The sequence below is a fragment of the Prinia subflava genome, chromosome 7, assembly GCF_021018805.1.
Source record: "Prinia subflava isolate CZ2003 ecotype Zambia chromosome 7, Cam_Psub_1.2, whole genome shotgun sequence".
NCBI lineage: Eukaryota > Metazoa > Chordata > Aves > Passeriformes > Cisticolidae > Prinia > Prinia subflava.
Window position 1 is genome coordinate 33,009,227 of NC_086253.1, and position 9,864 is coordinate 33,019,090.

Sequence of the window (9,864 nt, forward strand, 5' to 3'; positions counted from 1 at the left end):
GCACTCTGAAGAGCCCGCATGCCCCAAGTCAGAAGAGACAAAAGCAAATGGGAGCTCTTGAAAGTTACTCTCAAAATACTCTTTATCACACAAGGTGCTGGACATAATCTCTTCACAGATTTTACTGTCCTTGTTAGCTGGCCTTGTTATGGTGGTTTTTGCTCTTGTACATACCAACTGATCACTGCAATTTTTCTTGACTTCTATTTAGTGCATACCTAGCTCTTCCTTTCAATGCAAATGCTGCCATTTTATCATATGCCCCCTATAACTTTAACTTTGATTTGCCCCTGCATATTCCAGAAATTTTTTTCTTTTTTCCTAATAAATTACTGATAAACTTAACTTATGAAGTCCAAGAAATTCCAGAATAGCATATTTGAAGTGAACTTTAGGCTTATTCTTCTCAACTTTTCCTCCATTTTTTACTCCCTGTTCACCATTAAAATCTGAGGCCAATTTACAGTGTGTATAATCTCTTCCAAGCTTGCTCAACAGCCTGAAAATTGTTAAGAATGTTTTAAAACTTCTTTATCATTTAAATCTGCTGTATAACTTTGATACCATTTGGAAGTGGGCTTCTTGGGGTTTGGGTTACTTCCCCCAAGCATCGAATTATTCCTCAAAATTAGTAATAAAATCTCATAACTAAGTACCTTGTCTTTACTCAGATAAATGCATGCCACTAAACAACTCATGTATTTCAGAATCCTTACTATGCCTTTCCTCATTTTACTTGTCAATACTGCCTGAATTTTGTTCACTTACTGATTAATTTCTGGCAATTTCCTAATGCACAGTGTTGCTCTATCTCATCTACTCCTATCCTTGGTTTTCAGTTTCTTTTCCTTCCACATCTTTTGTGAATATTTTGGGTGGTTTTTAATAAGAAGCATGCTGTAATGGAGCTGCAAATTAAATGAGTCCTTATGTTAACAACAGATAACTATGATATCATGGGAAAGAGCTCATGAGAGAAGGAAGGACAGCTACATAAATCATCAGTGGCTGCTAAAACAGAAAAAACTAAAGCTGGCTAAACCAAGTCTTCATTTTCAGACAATTAACTAACAGTCCCACTGTTGTTTTCTGTGATTTTTGTGCAGTGTTTAACTTAATGGAATGTCTTTCTGCACTGTACAATTTTCCTGTATTTTGCATAAGAAATCCAAAAAGAATATTTGTTATTTTTAATTGGTTTTCTTGCTGGAGAAATACAGAGGGTCTCTCATGAGTCATGTCTGGATGGGCATTTATAGAAAACGGAGTGCACAATGTAGTTTATTTCTAAACAAAGCAATGTACTGATCTTGTTTCAGATAAAGATGTACATCTGAATTTTGCGATGATCCTATTGTTTTCAAGCCAAGGCTTCCATTAGGTTTTCAGATCAAGACCTCCATACCCATTCCCTCTTTGTCTCAAATTTGGGACTAAACACTTTTCTCTATTTAGGAAGCTGTTGGATGTTCAAAGAGCTGTTTATTTACAGCAAATAGGAGCTGACAGCTCCAGAAGGCTTTTATTGTCTTTCCTGGTCTTACAAATTTTTCAGGAATACAGGAAGATCACAACACAGATAAGCTACGAACAGTCTCCATTGCACACAAACCCCATGATGGCACAAACAGGCAGAAAAATACCATGAAGAAATTTCCAAATAAACATTCTCTTTCAGGGTAGATCTATGATTTCATTATTTAGAACCCTTACTTGGTCTGTAAACTGATAGTACACCACAGGATTAACTCTCTCCCCGACTGAGATTCACACACATATTTCTGTTAATGCTAAATTGATGTCAATTCCTGCTACATGTAGTGGCAGAACTCACTGTTCTTAATGGCTGTATCCTCATTAATAAAGAAGATGCAATATTCTGAGAAATTTCCACAATTTGGATGGCTTGTATCAGGAGTTGGTAATGGCTTGTATCAGGAGTCAGTAAATTAATTATCATTTATTCAATTCAAATGGTGAATTATTCTTGCATCACTAGTTCATCCTTCTTGCTCTTATATTCCTTGGAAAAAAAATGCTTCCTGCTGTCCCCCAAACATTTTATGGTATAGTATGGTTTTTTACAGCTTAACAAACTGTTAAGGTGTGCGTTTCCCAGGACGCACACGGCAGCACTGGGGTGCGACACATTTCCCCCGGGGAGACTCTTTCTCCCTGCTCAGAAACTTCGATGGTCTCAGCGGTTGCTTTTGGGGCGCAGAGATGAAGCAGAGGTGAGACGGGTCTTGGGGTAAACTGAGGAGATTTATTAAAGGTGCAACTGAAGAATAAAAACTAAAAGCTGAACCCCAAGGACCGGGAGCACATGTCCCGCCGTGGATTTTATACACAGGTGTCATGGGTTGGCACTGGCCAGATGTTAATGCACCCATGAATATATGTTTTTTCCCTAACAACTACTGTGGGATGTGATCAGGAACAGAGCAGAGCAGGCTTAAATCTTGAAAACAAAAAAAAAAACCACTAAAACTTTATTACATTACATAAGAACAGAGACAGAAAAACTCTTAAACACACACAGAGACAGAAATAAAAACCTCTCAGAACATTTCTTCTCCCAGTTTCCACTCCCCACACATTACTCTTCACAGACCAAACTTTTGGGTTTTAGATCAAACAATCACCACTCAAAAACAAACCAATCTTTAATTCAGCAAGGGAGAGAGGAGTCTCTCTCGCACCACAGACTGTTCTTCAGAAAACACGGGTCCACCCCTTATGTGTTTCTATGTCACTCGTGGCACCGCCCGGAGCAGTCTGCCAGGGTGACACTCTCTTTTTCCTATGTCCAGCGCTCTCACCGCTGTCCATAGTCTAAGGCTGCATACAGGGCTCTTTTAAGGATACTTGCATGCTGAGCTCTCCCCCTTTTTACCCAGGGGCCGGGGTTCCAGGAGCAGGTCTCCCCTGAGGGCAGAGGGCACCACCTCACCCTCCCCCTCTCTTCTCTGCTCGCTCCACTCTTCAAGTGCCAGTCACTGTAGCAAAAGCAGGGGCAGCTGTATCCACCCAAAATGCAGTTTATGTTCAAAAGAGACTTAAGTTCAGTCCATGGCTGACATTATGCAAGAAAAGTCCAGCTCAGAAGGCTACTCCTCTCATTCTTTGCCCATCGGGTTCCTTCCAATCGTGCTTTATCATCTCGGTCCCAGGCCGTTTCCCTCTCTCCTCCGAAACCACCAGTCATGAGAATCAATGTCTAAGAAAAGTTTCTTTCTGCCAAGCAAGGGTTAACAGTTTCTGGCTCCCAGCAGGGTGCAGGCTGAGGCACTCCCAGGCTCCGCAACTCCCACGTGGCTGGGCACCTTCTCCCGGAGTTTGGGGGGGGAGGGGGGGAGGGGGGTGAGCACACACAGAAGGCACTTCCACAGTTTTCCACGTGGCTTCCCCCTCCCCCACTCAGCCCAGAGCTGAGCAGGGGAGAGGAAATGTTTCCACTGCTGAAACCGGAACCCAAAAGAGACCGAACCCACCTGGAGTCCTGCTTTTAACTCTTTGTGTCCTCAGAGGTGTGTCTAAACCTCCGAGTGACCAATCCAGGTGCCAGCAGAAAAGCTGATCACTGATTGGCCTGCTCACATCCCCCTGGAAAAATTGATCTCCCCCCGCAACCACGACAACAGGCAATACAAAGCAAACAACCAATGAGAATGCACTCAGGGAGGAGTCTAAGGCGGGAATATAGAATTAAATCCAATGGGAATAGCAGAAGCAGTGTAATGATATAAAACAGCAAATGATATATCGAGTGAGGGAAGATTGGCAAGGAAAATTCTAGCAACAGAGGCAGGGATACAGAGAATTGACACTTAACGGTATGCATAATTTAAATCCTAACACACAAATGAAATAGAAAGCTAGCCTGAAAACTCAAAGCAAAAACCCACACCACCACAACAAACATTTTGTACGTGACCTTTGACAAAACAGCCCAATATAAGAACAACAACAAAAAAAATCCTCCTTGATTTGCTAGCATAGCTTAAGGACAAGCTGAAATGCCTGACTCAAAGATCAAGACCAGTAACTGTTAAAAGTCATTCCTGAAACTTTAAGGGCAAATTTCTCCATCAGCAACTTCCAGTAAAAGGTTTTAATTCCAGTGAACAGAAGAGCACTGAAGAAACATGTCTGGAGACAACTTTGTCACTAATCTTAGAACAGGATGCATAAAATTCTCCAAAACTGTATGCAAGGGACAGATTTTAGTGACAGATTTTGTGCTGTTAATTATGGATTAATTATGCATTGCACAAATAAACCAAAATTTGTTTTTCTCCTTGTGATGCCACAAAAATTAAAAACAAAAATAAACTATTTCCCAATTGGTAAGTAGCTAAACATAATATTAATGTTTGTTGGTGTTGTGTAACACACAACCTAATTCCAGACACTAAACTCCTCAGCTGTCCTTCAACAGGTGTAAAGTGGTTTCACCAACTTTGTACTTCTGCAAAAACACTTTAGAACTCTTCGGAGACCCTGAAAACCTTGAGTATTACCATTCTTAAGGACTGAGAGTCATGACCCCACCTTGATCTCTTACCTACATGTTATAAACGTGAAATGATTAATTCATGTTCTTATGGTCAATTGGAAAATTATAAAACTGTATAAAGTTATATCAGGTAAAAGTTTATGTTTTAAGAGATTTTGCAGCAGATGGTGAAACTGACCACCCTGAAACAGCAGGCTCCTCCATTCAGAAAGGAACAAAAGACTTTTCCGGGAAAGCTTGCAGCCTTCTCAAGTACCAGGAGGGGACCTGTCAGATAAGCTGGCACCAGCAACTCACACCTCGGGTACCACCTTCACAGACCATCAAGCAACATCATGGAAATCTCAATCATTCATCAACTATAAGGACCTATAGAAATTGGACATTAACATTTGAACTAAGAAAAGAACTCTTTTCTGCTCGACTGGGGAAACTCCCGAATTTGTATAGCTGGTCGGGAAACAATGGGAAATACGGGGAAATATTGCCGAGGGCAGAATAAAGTGTATAAAAACCAAGCCCCAAACGGGGTTAATTTGTGAACCTTTGGGGAGATAGCAGGCTGCCAGGCCCTGTATCTCACAGTTCACCCTTGGCATTTCCCGGGAAAACTCTGTCAAGTATCTCCGCTGTTGGTGGGTTATCGAAATTCTGTGATTTGATCTTTATTAATAAACCAAATTATTATTTTAATTGGAATATCGTATTGGCATTTATAACACTACATAACTGCAACTGCTCATCCAAAATGATGCTCAAATGGACATCAATGTCTCTATCAGGCTGCAGAACTATGATCTTCTGATACTATAAACCTGTAAATGTTTAGCATCAGCACTGAGTGACAAGCCCCATGACTGAATATTAAAAAGCCCAAATTTCTTCAACATCTCCTACCACTGAACTAGTTAAGCAATTATATTCCAAAAGCCTGGGACTGTGCCACCAGCGTTCTGTCGAGAGATTTCTTCCCTGTGCCTGCCTTGGTAGCCAGAGACGTCCTGACCCGGCAAGCACTCTTCAGAGTCTGTGTCATTATATTACAGATTTTTAAATTTGAATTTGAGATAAATTAAAAGGTTGTTTTCTTTTGTTCTTTCACCATCAAATCCTGCCAGATCTTTAGCTTTTATGCAATATGCTCTGAGGGCCAAGCAGGCCGCACCAAGGGGCCTCCGCCAGCCCTGAGGGCTTCCCGGGCCCTCCCTTCCAGCCTTCCTCCGCCACCCCGCGGCCGCGCTCCCGGCCTGCGATCCACAGCAGCCCCCGGCGGGGAGGAAAGGGGGGGCGGACGAGAGCCTGCTGGAATGAAGGGCTGTCCCGCCTGCCCCTGAGCGGCTTGGTGGTGCCCGGAGTCCCCCGAGGTTCGTGCCTTGCCAGGTTTACTGATCCGCAGGGATCCTGCCAGCACTGCTGCTCCTGTGGATGATCCTGTCCCGTGCCTGCAACATCAGCAGGGCTCAGACAATCTGGAGCGGGAGAATGGAGCAATTATGTCCTTCCTCAGGCTGAACAACAAGGCTGAAGAGCTTAGAAGAATAAAAAAGAAAAAAAATATGTGCATATCTACCTATATATATGCACTGGGTACAGCAAATCTCATTGCAATGTTTGTTGTTCAGAGTTGTTCAAGTAGTTGTTCAAGTGCCACTGTCCAAAAGCTTCAAAGGCTTAAATTAATGAACCTTATGTCTGCCAGCAGAGGGAGCCAATTTTATTCCATAAACATAGGGGGAAAACATTTTTGAACAGGAACGTTCCTTGTCTTTTTACATTTATCAAGTCAGAAAAGAATAAAATAAAATAATTTTTCAGTGCCATCTGTATAGCATGGTTTTGAAGGTGTCTGTGACCCATATAGCCTAATCATTTGAATTTCAGAAGAGAGTAGGAATAAATTTTGAAAGCCAAGCCTTGTAGCATCACATACATTTCTTCCCCTTTCTTAAATAATTTATTTTCCTCATTTATTCAATTATTTTAAACAGTAATAAACAACTGTGCTAATAACTTTTGATAGCATATACAAAACAAGAAATCAGAGCAGCTTACTTTATCACATTTAGAGTTGTTATTATGCTTGCAACAGATCTGCTTTTTGGTCCAGGAGGATGATGGAAAATCAGTCGTTATTATTTATGACATACTTTGATTTTTAATTATACTTTAATTAAACATAGGTCAGCAGAATGCCTTGAGTAAGGATCAAATGTGCCTCCTTTCATACCACCTGACTGAAAAAAAAGACCTTCTCCACATGCCGGTTTACAATAGAGCTGAGCTAATGAAAATATTTTTCATTTTCATTTTCAGAAGCAAGTAATGATATTGAATAGCAACTGCATCATATTTTTATGTGTAAATATATATCTCTGTGTGTGTATATATATATATATATAAAACCCCCAAATATTCCTTAAATTTCCAATGGAAATGTTACGGAAAATTTTGGTCATCATTTTAGGAATTCTTAGTTTTAAATGCTCTTTCCTAAGTCTGTGTTTTGAGGAAAGGATCTTAAAAATGTGGCAGAAAAAGTAAAAACTTAACAGTAAAATGAGCTGCATTGTGGCAAAAAAAAAAAGGAAATTCCTATGCCACTTGCAGTTTATAGTGGTAAACTCCAAGCCCAGTACTTGTGTAGGTATTGTTACAGACAGAAGAGCTTGGGCATTATTGTCAATAAGCTTTCTAACATATAGGACTGAATACAGCATTGGCTTTTCCTGAAACATTATGTCCACCAATACTGCAAGAGTGGCAGATTTTAGTTAAAAATCAATAGATCTTATTAGTTCTTTGTAATCACCAAGTAAGTTAAACCCCAGCCTGCTTGAGGCTGCATTCCTAATAAGTGCATCTGTAAGCAATTTAATCAAAAATAAAGCAATTTTTCCTCTAATAATTTACATAGCAGAGAGGGGAAATGTGCAGTAGCTTAGAAAGTACATGTAACCTAGATGTTCGGGAAAAGCATTTATAGTGTGAAGGATAGGGAGCCTGGAACTCCTCATGGAAACCATGGGATCACCAGTACTGTCAGCCTGGCAAAGCCTGACTTTCTAGCAGCTAACTTCTCTGAAAGATCTCAGGTGCTTCATCTATGAGGCCAACCACCCAGCACTGTAGTAAGTGTGTAAGCGGTTTTGCTTTCTCTTTTGGAATAGTTACATTTTCCTTGCTCTCATCATCTTCCTCACATGAATCAAGGTCTGTCAAACAAGTCAAGGGTAAAGAACATAATAAAAGGAAAACAGTGGTTAGCAGAGCACAGAACGAAATGACTGATGACAGAGCTCCAAACTGAAGAGCTGGAAAGTGACAAATTAAGGGGTGTTACTGTTTTAGTTATCTGGAGTCACTGAATAGATATTTATGCATCATAAACCCATTTAAAAGTGAAATTAAAGTTTAGTCTAAAAGGAATGGCATAAATTTAGCATCTTAAAAAAACTGTATCAAGATTAAATGCTCTGTGGAATGCAGTATTATCCATTTAGATTTTAAGAAATAATGACACTAATCAACTAATGAAGTGTGTTCTTAGATATTCCTCATACAAGCTCCAGGCTTTATTTCTTATGCCCTCTAAGCCCTTCACAGGTATTTATTCCCATCTGCTTCATCCTTTTCCTTCTTTTTTTCATTTTTTTTCCCAGTGGATACTATTCCTTCTTCTCATTCTCTGTTTTAATTTTCTGCACTGAATGCTTAGCTTTGACTCTGAATTTGTCTCAACTACATGCAGTGTAATTATTTCTTCTAATCTTTGTCTTACCCTACACCAAAGCTCTCCTCTGTATGCCATTTTTCACTACATATGGTGAAAATATATAGTATAATATACAATATAAAAAAAACCACTGCAAGCACATTTCCAAGTTTTCTTAGATTTATGAACTTACACAAGAACAGGAACAATGGGGTTTTTATATAGCATGTAGGATAATGCGGTCCCATTCTTCTGATAACATAAAAGTATTACTGTGCTTTCAGCTGGAACTGTTTGGACACGATTGCATTCTTGCCTAAGATCTCCAAATAAAAATGAAGGTCAAATCCTGAGTGGTAGAACTTGCGTGAGATACTGCCAGATGTCTAAAAAACACCTAAAACCAGTAGGTGAACAGAGCCAAGGCCTTTTCTGCTTTTGTTCTGCCACACTGGAGAGCAGGCTGTGAGAGGACACAGTCAGGACAGGTGACCCCAGCTGACCCAAGGGCTATTCCAGACCATGGGACATCATGCCCAGTGTGTAAAGCAGGGGACATTTGGAGTGATGGCTGTGTCCTCCCAAGTCACTGTTACCTATGATGGGGCCCTGCTCTCCTGGGCATGGCTGCACACCTGCCTGCCCATGGGAAGCAGTGAAATCATTCCTTGTTTTGCTTTGTTTGTGTGTGTGGCTTTTGCTTTCCCTATTAATCCATCTTTATCTCAACCTGTGAGTTTTCTGGCTTTTACCCCACTGATTCTCTCCCCAGTCCTGCTGGTGGGGCACTGAGCCAGTGGCTGTGTGGGGCTTGGCTGCTGCCTGGGGTGAAATCACCAGCATTTCCAACAGAAAGCTCTGAGAGATGAGTATCACACATTAGCCCTGTCTGGAATGGGGATGCAGAACAGAAAAGCTGCAGCAGCATAGCACTGGAAATAGATTAATTAAATCTAATTTAATAGACTTTATACATTTTATTATACAAAGCAACATGCTGCAATACTGTGTACAATGGAAGGGTGAGCCACATTTTACTTGTGCTTAGCATGTGGAACTGACAGTATGCCTAAGTTTTTAAAAGATTACAATTTTTTGGTTGTTTTGGGGAAGGGGTTTTGCAACACGTTGGTTCACACTGTGTGAAATGCACCATGACTTCATCAGGCAACCTTCAATTGCTGGGGGATCTTGACATCGGGTAAGGAACCAAAGGGCAGGCAACAAGAAAGAAACCCGAGATGACAGAAAAAGTGACCCTTGGAAACCTGTTCAAGGGTTCGCTGTTTAAAGCTAGTTAGCATTATTTGTGAAGACAGAAATAATTTATCAGAAATAAACAGACCTGGAGTGAAATTCTACATCTTAACGTACAGAGCATTTATCAAGGGACTTTTGGACCTCAGCACGCCGATGTGCCTGAGGAAATGCGATGGGACGAGCCTGGCCTGGAAGGAGCAGTAACACGAGGCAGCAGCCAGGCCAGCGGGATTCCGGAGCGTCTCCCAATGGATCTGTAGAAATGAGGAGGAAATAATACCACCGTTTGGCAGCACGGCGCTGATCCCAGACACACCGGGCTGAGCGCAGCCATGGCCTAGGAGAGAACGCTCAGCCCCACGCACTCCCCGCA